At 38.2% G+C, this 13576-nt stretch overlaps 1 protein-coding gene across 2 annotated transcripts in view; it reads right to left on the reverse strand.

The window, feature by feature from the left end:
* Pafah1b1 (platelet-activating factor acetylhydrolase, isoform 1b, subunit 1) overlaps positions 1 to 13576 on the reverse strand; it is a 50436-nt gene that overhangs the window by 26370 nt on the left and 10490 nt on the right. The window lies entirely within an intron of this gene.

The raw sequence follows: 13576 nt of genomic DNA on the forward strand, positions 1-13576 counted from the left end.
GGCCTAACAACCTAAATCCCTGGGAGCCACATGGTAGATAATCAAATTTCTGCAAGTTTTCTGATCTTCAGAGGTTGAGTACACACAAGCATTCAATTTAATTAAAAAATAAAATTAGATCTTTAGATTTAACATAGTTAAACTGCTTATCTAGCCTAGACAAGGCTCTGAATTCAATAGCTAGCTAGAATGGGAGAGAGGAAGAAAGGCGAACTGTGTCTAGTATGTGTAACTGCTCAAGTGAGTATATGAGTAAGTATGCCATGTCTATTTGAGTGACAATCCAAATATAGAGTGTCTATGTGTATAAGAGACAGTTATATGAAAGTACATGGTGGGGGCTGGAGAGATGGCTCAGCAGCTAAGAGCATCAACTGCTCTTCCAGAGGACCTGAGTTCAATTCCCATCAACCACATGGTGGCTCACATCTGTAATGGGATCTAAAGCCCTCTTCTGAAGAGGGCAGTGGTGGTATATAAGTATACAGTGTCTGCATGTGTGAGTATATAAGAATATATGGGCATTGTGGAAGGGTGATGACTACAAGTGAGGATGAGAAAAAGCAATTAAGGAAGTAAAAGCAAAGGAACATCACAGACACCAAAATAGTTGGCTGCATTCAGCATGAAGTTCACTGATAACCTTGTTGAGAATGGTTTTGGTCAAATGTTAAAAAAATGGCTTAACACGACAGTATTAATATTAAAAAAAACAACAAAAACAAAATAGAAAATAGAGCCCAAGCTGGCCTGGCAACCCTTCCACCTCAGCCTACCAGGTACTGGATTACAGGAATACATCAACATGCCTGGCTAGAAAACAATGTTTAAATGGATAAGAAAGAGTAAAGATGATACCATAAAAATTTTATAGGTAAATATAAGCATTTGTTTTCTCTGCCAGTTAAGATGACTAAACATTGATGTGAAAAAATAGACACAAAAGAAACAACAACAACAACAAAATTATAAAGAATTTTTTGTTTGTTAGAGACAAGATATGTAGTCCTAACTGTCCTGGAACTCACTATGTAGACCAGCCTGGCCTCACAGAGATATGCCTGCCTCTGCATCCCAACTGCCAAGATTAAAGGCGTGCACTACCACTACCTGGCTAGTTTTAAAGAATTTTAATTTCAATATAAGCAAAATACTCCCAGCTTTAATTGTAGATACTCTAAAAAAGGGCTACTATAATAACAGACAAACAGGATGTACAATTACACCTATATATTTTATACTAGTGTAGTGAAGAATACTGAAATATTGTTACTATAAAATCAATCTGATCAAGTCTCTGACTCTATCAACTTGTAGTAAGTAGAGGGCAGGGGAACAAATAGCCTTAGAAAGCAAATTACTTAGCTTCTTCAAGAAAAGAAAGATAGAAAAGGAACCTGAGGATTCAAAGACAAGTTGACTCAAACCTCCAATCACAGTATTCAAGAGGTTAAGAAAAGAATATCTTCACTAGCTGAAGTTAACTCCTGGCTAAATTATGAGTTTCAAGGCCAGTCTGGGTTGTCTCAAAAATAAATAAATCAAATAAAAGATAAAGAGATATTCACCAACTGCATTTTATGAACAATGTTTAGATCTCAATCCAAACAAACTATAAAATAAAGCAATGAGCGGACGCTTGGAAAAATCTGAATACTGATTAGAAAACTGATTATTAAAAAATTACAAAATTCACTAACTATTCTCTTAGTTTTATCTGATTAGGTATTTTGCATATAAAGTCTTTTAAAAGTACAACTGTGATGTAGCTCCATGGCAGACAAATCTTATGGCAGACAAATCTCTCTCTCTCTCTCTCTCTCTCTCTCACACACACACACACACACACACACACACACACACACACACACACACACACATAAAGTTCTTACCACCACAAATATATCAGAAGAGTAATAGAGGAAAGAAAGGGAATGAGATTTAGATGCAATAAAAATGGTTAGACATGATCATTATTGGTATATAATTCTAAAACACAGAACTCATTAATATATACTACCACTCAGAGTACAGGTGTATTTCTAAATAAGCCATTTTATCCAATTACCTTCACACAGACTTAGGTTACATGGGAGAATATGGATTTAAGGCCAGCCTGGGTTTTTTCCCTCCACCAAGAATCACTTCTACCATTCTCAAGTGTAGTAGCTCCCAAATTAAAGCAAAGAGCTGAAAGTAGAAGTGCTATAGATTTGATTATCAAAGTAGGTTTTGGGCTTTAGATCAAACAGACTTACATTCAAAATTTTAAGTCCAAACTAGACATCCATTGCTTTCTGGTATTATCAATCACTTGATGTGACCTTTCACTAAAAAACATGCATTCTATTATACTCCCTGTGTTTTGTGTGTCAGCTTGGCTAAGAAAGTCTTAGTACTCAAATATTTGGCCACACATTAATGTAGCTGTTGACTGTAGGTATTTTAGATAGGATTACTATTTAAATCAACACACCCCAAAAAAAGGTCAGCATACCCTGAGTAAGGCCAATTACTCTTTATAATACAGATGGGTCTTAAGCTAGCAGTAGATCTATGAGAAAAGATTTTTCCATATCTTCACACCAGAACAGCAATTCTTCCCTTTGTAGTCTGTCAGCCTTCACTTTTAATTTCTTAAATTCAAGTAGGTGAATGCAAATCCTGCCCGTTATAGTTACTGTAACATATATCCCATTTGATTATAGGGGTTTAGACTATCCTAAAGAGTACAGGATAGTTGGACACAATAGCTCATGCCTTAGGCAGGCAGAAGCAAGCAGATCTGTGTGAGTTTGAGGCCAGCGTAGGCTAGTGAGTTCCAGAACAGCCAAAGCTGCAGAAGGAGACACTGTCTCATCAAGAAAGGATACTGGAATACGCACTCTCATATTGCTTAACTTTACAATGGAAGAGAATATATACAAAGGAAACCTAAGTATCACAGAGGCCTGATTTGAAGAACTGTATTTTCCCCCCTGGTTTTTCAGAAACAAGGTTTCTTTGTAGTCCTGGAACTTGATCTGTAGACCAGCTTGGCTTCAAACTCAGAGATCTGCCTGCCTCAGCTTACCAAGTACTGGGAGGCCATGCATAACTACCAACTAGCCAAAGATCTGTATTCGTAAATAAAAGAAGTACACTGGATTTTTCTAAAAAGCTACTAATAGTTTACTGGGGGAGTTTAGCTGCTATTCCCTTGGTATTCTCTGTGAAAACTAATATCCCTTTGAGGGATAGGAAAAGTAAAAAACCTTAGCTAGGTACCCTAGTACATACATTCCCTTTGGAGGCACAGGCAGGTAGGGATCTATGAGTTCAAGGCCAACCTGAACTACAAAGCAAGTTCCAAGCCAGCCAAAGCTACACTTTATCTCCTCCACCACTGTGCCACACACAGGTTTGAATACTTGCACCCACATGGCGGCTCACAAGCACCTGTAACTCCAGTCTAATATCTTCAGTCCTCCAAGGTACTAACTGAATGTGACACAGACTTGCATGTAGGCAAAAATATCCATATACATAAAAATATTTTTAAGTTAAAAAGCCTTTTTCAAACATACAACAAACTAGAAAATAGTGTTCTTTTTCAACAAAGATTATTCATAGCTCCCAAATGTAAAAAGGGTGTTTGCTTTAACTTCATAAGTCATTTTGAACCTCTGACAGTTTTAAAGAAACTAAGAATTGTTAGGACTTTATTATAGACAGCTCCTCAGCCCAGAAAATAAAACCTCAGATGCCGTTTTTGTGATACATGTCTATAGTCAGAGAAAGTATTTTTAAAAAAAGAAGACAAATACTTATTTTAAGGTCACATTTTTTTTTAATTTACTTTAGTGTTAGTCTACACTTACATAACTGCAAACGCATAGCTAGGCATTGCAAAGTTCATGTACAGGCACGCTTGGCACACTGCTTTAAACACTCTGGAATATGAAGACATGCTATTTCCTAATAAAGTTTCCCAGTAAGTATACTCTATTCTACTAAATCCACAACTTTTCAAGTTTTTGAAATTTTATGTGTATGAATGGTTTCCCTAAATGTTTGTGTGCATATCATGTGAGTGTCTGGGGCCAGAGGAGGTCAGAAGAGGATGTCAGATGCCCTGGATTGGAGTAAAATAGTATGAGCCAACATGTGGCTTCTGGGAATCAAACACGAGTCCTAAGCAGGAGCAAATAATGCTCTTAAAAGCTGAGCCAACTCTCCAGCACTAAATCCACTAGTTCTTTGTGTGTGTGTGTGTGTGTGTTTGTTTTTTGTTTTTCAAGACAGGGTTTCTCTGTGTAGCCCTGGCTGTCCTCGAACTCAGAAATCCGCCTGCCTCTGCCTCCCAAGTGCTGGGATTAAAGGCGTGCGCCACCACTGCCCAGTCACTATTTCTTGACTTACTGAAATTCTATGATGGCAAGGAATTACTACATAATATGAAAACTACTACACTAAATTATACTCCTGCACTGTAGCATAACTTTCAACTTGGGAGTCTATTATTCTATTAACTGAAAGCTGTCATGGGAGAACACATACCAGTTTAAGTAAATAAAGCAATAATTCTTTATACTAGAAAGCACTACAGAGAAAGAATAATAAATGGGACATACACTGTTTTCTAAAAATAATTTTGCTATAGTTAACTATTTAAATACAGATTAGAATTGTTCATCAGAATCACCTAAGAAACTCTGAAAACAATAGCTAGGCCTCATTCTCAAAAATTCAGAAGCACATATATTTTAATTTTATTCAACAGATAAAACGTAATCCATATGACTTTGATGCACACCCCCAATAAAGAGCCAGACAGTAGTGCACACCTTTAATCCCAGCACTCAAAAGACAGAAGCAGGTGGATTATCTGTGAGTCTGAAGCCAGTCTGGTCTACAGAGAAACCCTGTCTTGAAAACAAAACAAAACAAAACAAAAACAAAAAAGGAGGAGGGGGGGAGAAGGAGGAGGAAGAGGAAGAGGAGAGAGAGAAAGAAGGATGGATGGAAGTTAGGAAGGAAAGAGAAAGAACGAACGTACGAACGACCCAGACAGTAAATAGGAAGCAGTGGAAGAGCCTATAATCCTAGCATTCCAGAGGTCAAGGCAGACTTGTTTCAGGTTCAAGGTCAACCCTGACTACAACAAATTATATAGTAAGAGCCAAATCCTACCACTACCATAAAAATAAATTAACAGAAAGCAGTATAAAGGCTAGCTAGTATTAAAAGATCAAAAGCAAAATTACAAAAGAAAAAAATTGAATACTAACATTGTCAGCAAATCTTATGGGTGCTACTGGAGTACGGCTCACTGTTTGATCCTCAGCAGCATAAATTAATACACACCCAGTTTCTAGTTTTTTGTTTTGACCCATACAATGAAAAAGAACAGACTCAGCAAGTTGTTTTCTGACCTCCATGTATGTGATGTGGTATGTGTGCATGCACACCCCTCCCCCATACACACAAAATAAAACAAATGTGATAGTGGTTTTTTTTTAAGATTATTATTAAGGTCATGTCCTGTAAAACTTCAAATTTTTATTTACAAGTTCAATTTAATACTAATGAATATTTAATTAATATTACCAAAACTTTCAGCAGCTACCATAAAAGCAGACCCTGAGTTTTATTCACTTTTACATGTTTTTATATGAAACAGTTAAGCAAAGTAGCTCCTGCGTTTGCCTAGTACCTTCCTTGCATACACACATTTAAGACCTCTCACTGCACTGGAATTGTATGCTATGATAGCTCAACAATCATTCTATCTCTAAAATAAATTCACAGTAATTAGCACACAAATAGGCAATCTTTTGTTCCCTAATTACCCTACGAATCAGTAAAACTAAGACCAATTTGTAATGTGGTCTTAGAAAGCAAATACACTACATCACTTCAGTCTCTTTTCTCTCTTAAAAAGCCAAACAAATAAATTCTAAAATCTAGTCAGTTAGATTCATCAAAGTTCAGTACTTGGGGTTGAGTTGGATGTAAATTTGGGTTTTTTTTTTAAAGATTTATTTATTGATTATAAATATTATATATTATTCAGACACTCCAGAAGTCAGATCTTGTTACGGATGGTTGTGAGCCACCATGTGGTTGCTGGGATTTGAACTCTGGACCTTCGGAAGAGCAGTCGGGTGCTCTTACGCACTGAGCCATCTCACCAGCCCTTTTTTTTTTTTTTTTTTTTTTTTGAGACAGGGTTTCTGTTTAATCCTAGAACTCACTTTGTAGACCAAGCAGGCCTCAAATTCAAGGATCCCCTTGCCTTTGCGCCCCTTCCCCCATGTTTTGATTCTAGGCTTGCGGCACCACACCCAACAAACCTTTTTTCTTTCAAAACACTGGCATGTATCAGAACAATACAGTGATTGTAAAAATCCTACAGAAAAAAAAAAAAATCGACAAGCTGCCTCAAAACTAAAACTTCAACTTTTTATTACCTTTAGCATGTACATTGCTGTTCTGGGTTCTTCTAACATTTTCACGAGACACTAAGACAAACTCAACTAGAATGGTCTATAATTATGATCTTTAAAAAAAAATTAAACCCAAATAGATTATTGTTGGTGAATGTGTTAGCCCAGCATCCAAGAGGTAGAAAGCAGAGTCATCCTTAGCTACAGAGCAAGTGTGAGGCCAGCCTGGGATATAGAAACCTTTAAAAAACAAAAGTAACCTCAAAACAGAAGAGAAAAAAGCTTAGGCATGAACAATAGAAAACATCCACGTAAGGGGCTGTGGAGATGGCCCAGAGGTTAAGAATGCATCCTGCTCTTCCAGAAAACTCAGTTGTATTTCCCAGCACCCATGCTAGCCAGCTCTTAACTGCCTGTACCACTAGCTCCAGGGGATCTGATGCTATGCCATCTTTTGGGGCCTCTACAAGTGGACACACACACAAATTAACATAGACTCTGACATAAGCACAGACACACACACAGACACACACACACACACAGACACACAGACACACACACACACACAACTGGTGTACCTTTATCTTTTGTTTTATTCAAGATAGGGTTTCTCTGTGTAGCCCTGGCTGTCCTGGAACTCACTCTGTAGACTAGGCTAGCCTCAAAAATTCAGAGATCAGCCTGCCTCTGCCTCTGCCTCTGCCGGCACCCCCATCCCCAACACCATGTCTTTTTAACTACAATGCTGCAGGATATTTGATCACACTGTATGTAAAACACAACATTGTGAACTAGAAAACCCTTGTGTGGCTCAGCCCTGGAAGACACCATTAATCCAAAGTGGTTCTGTAAAACAAAATTAACGAAGTGAACCATAGGTCAAGAGGTGGAGTAAGTAACCAGTTGAGAGGGAGAGAACCTAAGGAATAGAAAGGAGGGCACCGAGTTGAAGGGTGTTTGTATCAGTGGAGTAGGAAGGGTCTTTAAACAAGTCTGGTATTTGTTCTTGGTTTTGAAGATAGTATTCTCTTTTTCTGTATGTTACTGCAAGAGGCTGGGGCTGACATTAGTTTCCTCTATCACTTTCTACCTTATATTTTTTTTATATTTTTAAGTAAGGTCTCACTTGGCCCCTAGAATTTACCAATTAGCTACTGTCTGGCCAGTGAGCTCCCAGAATGGGCATTTCTCTCTGCCTCACCCCAAGAGCTGGGTTTAGACACACCCTGCATCATCATCTCTCTCTCCCCCTCCCTGTCTCCCCCACAGAGAGAGAGGGGGGGGGAAGGTTTTGTTTTTGGTTTTGTTTTTTTGTTTTTGGTTTTTCGAGACAGGGTTTCTCTTTATAGCCCTGGCTGTCCTGGAACTCACTTTGTAGACCAGGCTGGCCTCGAACTCAGAAATCTGCCTGCCTCTGCCTCCCGAGTGCTTCGATTAAAGGTGTGCGCCACCACGCCCGGCAAGAGAGAGACATCTTATGTAGATGTTGAGGATACAAACTCAAGTTGTTATGGTTATGCCACAATAAGCACACTACCCCCTGAAATATGTCCCCAGCCCCAAGATGTTTTCTCTAGGGTATGATCTTGATCCTATAGGCTGATCTCACAGCAACTGCTCATAAGTTATAAAAGTAGTATTCCTCAACTGGTTTCTAACTATTATCCACACTTATGTTTGTCTCCATTTGTACAAATAACTTAGAAATGGAGCTAGCAAGATAGCTCTGCAGGTAAAGGTGCTCACCATCAAACCTAATGATCTGCATTCCACGCATCCCACAGAGTGGAAGGGGAAATCCAACTCCTGAAAACTGCTCTCTGACCTCCATACAGGAGCTAGGGCACACAAGCAAATGTACATGCAAAAAACACACAATTATAAAAAAATGTTAGTAGTGACTGCCCTTAAGAAACTTACCAAATAACTGAAGATGTGAGCTAAATGTATTTATTATGTCTTGACAGGCTCTATACTGTAACATAAAGCTTAACAAAATACAATCCACTAAAGGGACACACAATACAGTTAAAAGATAGAAGGCTAGGGATAGGAAGGCAGGGTAAAAACACTAACAGAACTGTTGTTATAACTGACCATGTCAGCATTATAAACTAAAAGATTTTAAAAAGAGATAAAATTGGCTGACAATTCTTTGAGGCAGGTTTTGGAAAAGGAAATAATGTGGAAAAAATAAAGTGCAAATTTTGAGTAGTTAGGAAATACAGCCTTACTATAAAGGCTAAAGATAGCAAACAGCTGGGAAAGGCAGTCACCAGTGTTATCTGTACTCTAATAAATTCCAGAAGGTGAGAAGTGACAAAGACATGTTAACTCTCATACGGTCAAAGAAAACAAATAAATACTTCTAAATAAAGGTGAATTGTGTTTGAGAAAAAGGCAAAGCTGTATTTATTACAGGAATTAGTAAAACCCATAACACTAAGAAGGTGCAGTAGAACACACCCCAGCTCTTGGAGGCTGAGATCAAAGTTTGAACTGGGCTACACAGCAAAACAAATCACCAAAACAACAACAAAACTTTTTCCCTATATTTATTTTACGCTGAAATCTGAATCCTGGTTTGTAGGAACTGTATTCTGTCAAAGCAATTTATTTCTAGCAGTTTATCTGAGTTTCTCTTATACTCTACACCAAGCAGGATGGCACACATGTTTAATCAATCCCAGTACTCCAGAGGCAGATCTCTGCAAATTCAAGGCCAGCCTGGTCTTGTATCAAGTTCCAAGCCAGTCAGGGGTACACAGTGAGCAGGATTATACCAATTTTAAATTCTGCTTAAAGTCTTTCTAGAATCTGAGGGTATAAAACACTATCTGGCATTTTGCACAGAACCCCATGATTTATATAGTTTTAGGTCTTGTTAATAATCATTCAACTGCACTGTGGGGTGGTCCTCAATAATCTGGATACAAAAAAGGTATGAATCATAAACTAATTTCTATAGAGAACAATACAAGTTATAAACTTTTTTTTTAGTTTTTTTTATAATTCACTTTTATTTTATGTACATTGGTAGTTTGCCTACGTGCATGTCTTGTCTCTGTGTGAGGGTGTTGGATCCACTGGAACAGGAGTTAACTGTCATTATAAACTGCCATGTGGGGCTGGTGAGATGGCTCAGTGGGTAAGAGCACCCGACTGCTCTTCCGAAGGTCAGGAGTTCAAATCCCAGCAACCACATGGTGGCTCACAACCATCCGTAACAAGATCTGACTCCCTCTTCTGGAGTGTCTGAGGACAGCTACAGTGTGCTTTACATGTAATAAAGAAATAAAGAAAGAAATAAATCTTTAAAAAAAAAAATAAAATAAAATAAACTGCCATGTGGGTGCTGGGAATTGAACCCAAGTTCAACTGAGGAACAGCCAATGCTCTTACCCATTAAGCCATTATTATTATTATTATTATTATTATTATTATTATTGAGACAGGGTCTTACTGTGTAGACCCTGAACCTAGATATCTTTCCTTATCCTTACTGCTAAGATTAACAGTTGAGCTTTGTTCACATGGTGTTCAGGTTGATCTGAAAGGAGACCATACAAATATAAATATAGGTTAAAAACTTTTTTAAAAAATTTATTTATTTTATATGTGAATACACTACACTATAGCTGTTTTCAGACACACCAGAAGAGGGCATTGGATCCCATTATAGATGGTTGTGAGCCACCATGTAGTTACTGGGAATTGAATTCAAGACCTCTGGAAGAGCAGTCAGTACTCAAGCTCTGAGCCATCTCTCCAGCCCTTTTTTTTTTTAAACTCAGGGTTTTTTTTTTTTTTTCTAGATTTATTTTATTTTATGTACATGAGTACACTTTTTACTCTCTTCAGACAGATCAGAAGAGAGCATCGGTTGTGAGCCGCCATGTGGTTGCTGGGAGTTGAACTCAGGACCTCTGGAAGAGCTATCAGTGCTCTTAACCACTGAGCCATCTATCCTTCCCCTAAAAACTTTTTAGTTATACAAAGCCAAAAAAAATATATTTACAAACTTAGCTGTAGCAGGATTTTCCCTGTCCAGTTAATTTAAATATTACTGAAGCAGGAGGCCTGTGATTGGACAGGGAAAAGGGAGGTGGAGCTAAGAGTTGCAGGGACAGAGGGCGGACTTGGAAGAGAGAAGAGGAAGCAAGATGGAGGCCAACAAACAAGATGATTCAGATTCAGCATGGCTTTAAATAGCCACAGGTACATATAATTTCACATTGGGATAAAATAATAGGAGTAGATTGTCTAATGAAGGTGGGCAGCTTGTATCATTATCAATTGGCCCTGAAATTATTGGGTGGGCATCTTGTGAATTGAGAACTTATTGTTATATATATATATGACTAGTTAATTATAAGCTTCAAGAGTTTTGATTTTACCATGTTACTGGGTATTGTGATATCTAACCCCAAGGTGGGCGATGATTGCATGGGGTTGGCATGACAATGGCCCGCCAAGGGAAATTACTGAGTCAGGTAGAGACATCTTGAGAGCCCTGGGCCAGAGAGTGCTGAGACGAGAACGCCCTGCTGGAGCCAGGTGGCCCACCGGTGCACAGAGTAGCACAGGAATACATCATTTTCTTTTTATTATTTCCTGCAAAACTTAGTCTGACTTGAAACCTCTAGCTAAGTAAATGAATAAACTCAGGTTTTCAAGGTCAGGAAATGAGGGGGGGAAAGGAGAAAGTTCAGGGATTTATAATCTGAAATTGATGCTAACAATTTTAATTATTCTATATTTAAATCCAAATCATAAAAATTACTAAGAGAAAAACATTTTAATTAATCTAAGGATGAATTCTGCATGCAAAAACAATCTCATCTGCAAATACTTTACCCATATTCACACCAGCATTCTAAACAGTGCAATGTTAAAACAGTAACAGTTGTTTTCTGAGAACTATCTTTAAAATACTCAGGCTGGAACAATGGCTCAGTGGTAAAGAGCACCGACTGCTCTTCTGGAGGTGCTGAGTTCAAATCCCAACAACCACATGGTGGCCCACAACCATCCGTAACAAGACCTGATTCCCTCTTCTGGTGTGTCTGAAGAAAACTACAGTGTACTTACATACAATATATTAAAAAAACACACACACTCTCTACTAGGTGAAGTATCACTCACACTGTTTCCTGATATGCACTTAATATAAAAAACCAGGACAAGAGAGATGGCTCAGCAGGTGAAAGAAGCTCATCACCTCAATCTTGACCACCTTATCTCTAATCTCAGGACTCACAGGTAGAAGGAAAGAAACAACTAGAAGTTAAGTTTTTCTGTAAATATTACACACACACTTACTTTTTGCTTTGGGTTTTTGTTTTATTTTGTTTTAAGGCATATATAGCCAGGTGTGGTAGGTAGCACATACCTTTAATTCTACCACTCAGGAGTCAGAAGCATGCAGATTTTTGAGTCTGAGGCCAACCTAGTCTACAAAGAAATTTCCAGGACAGGCAGGGTTATAAAATGAGATCCTGTCTCAAACAAAGAAACAAAAAAGGAATATAAACAAACAGGAGGCATGTAGCTAAGAAGAAACAAGACAGGATTGAGAATAGGTACAAAAGGGATATATATAATTGCAACTGTAATACTTTATTCTTTTAAAGCTTTGATAGTAGTTACATAGGCATTTTGTTACATAATTTTTTCTGTATGCATAATGTATTATATAATAAAAAACAAAATGATGTTAGCAATAGAGCAGGTAAAAACCACTACCTGTTCTATCAGAGGACCCAAAGTTGATTCCCAACAACCATATCATAGAGCTCACAACACCTGTCTTTCAGTTCCAGAGGACAGTTCCTACTCCAGCCTCTGTGGACTCCTGCATTCACATGTATAAATCCAAACACAGACACATAATTTAAAAATAAAGCTTAGATAAGCATTGTAGTGCATATTTTAAATCCCAACATTCAGGAGGCAGAGGCAGGCAGATGTCTAAATTCAAAGCCAGCCTGATCTACAGGTTTACATAGATAGTGAGTTCCAGTAAATCCAGGGCTATGTAAAAAGACCCTGTTTCCAAACAAACAAAAAAATCCAAACAAAACAAGGTAAATAAAAATAAAACTTAACTTAATAAATTTTAAGAATACTTATGACTGTACATAGGTCCTTTACAGGCAGAATTAAGTTAGTCCCATGTTTTGTGTTGCTTATTTTGGTTTGGTTTATAAAACAAGGTCCTGAATGTGTTGCCCAGGCTGGCCCTGACCTTGTTTGTGATAAGGTCAGCTTCTGTAGAAACTGGGATTACAAACACCACCATTTCTGACCAGTCCTACATTTCAATGTCTTAATGAATAGAATTTTGGAGTCATGCAACAAAAGTTTAAATATCATCATACTGGCTGGTTTTGTGTGACAACTTGACACAAGCTGGAGTTATCATAGAGAAACATCCCTTGAGAAAATGCCTCCAGGAGATCCAGCTGTAAGATCCAGTTTCTCAATTAGCAATCAAAGGAAGGAGGGCCCATTGTGGGTGATGCCATCCCTGGGCTGGTAGGTTCTATAAGAAAGCAAGCTTAGCAAGCCAGGGGATTCAATCCAGTAAGCATCACCCCTCCATGACCTCTGCATCAGCTTCCACCTCCAAGTTCCTGCCCTGTGTGAGTTCCTGTCCTGACTTCCTTTGGCGATGAACAGCAATATGGAGGTATATACATGCTGAATAAACCCTTTCCTCCCCAACTTACTTCTTGGTTATGATGTTTTGTGCAGGAATACAAACCCTGAGACAATCACTTTGGTGCCTAGAGGCATAGGTCAGTGGCAGTTCTGTACAGCCTGGATTTCTAGTTGCCAGGAAAAATGCAAATAATCTGATCTTTTTGAATCAATTAGTCATTCACAAACTGGGAAGACTTGGCTCAGTAGTTAAAAGCACTTCCTGGTCTTCCAGAGAACCTGTTTGATCTCCAGCAAGCCACAAATTTTCTTAACTCCAGTTCCAGAAGATCCAATACCCTCTTCTGGACTCCTCCAGTAACAAGCACAAACATGGTACACACATACAAATTCAGGCAAAACACCCACATACATAAAATTTAAAAAAAGAAAAAAAAAAAAGAAAACGAGGGAGGAAAGGACTTAAAAACTGTGGTTTAAGAATT

The sequence above is a fragment of the Mus musculus genome, chromosome 11 (assembly GCF_000001635.26).
Source record: "Mus musculus strain C57BL/6J chromosome 11, GRCm38.p6 C57BL/6J".
In the NCBI taxonomy this organism is placed as follows: Eukaryota; Metazoa; Chordata; class Mammalia; order Rodentia; family Muridae; genus Mus; species Mus musculus.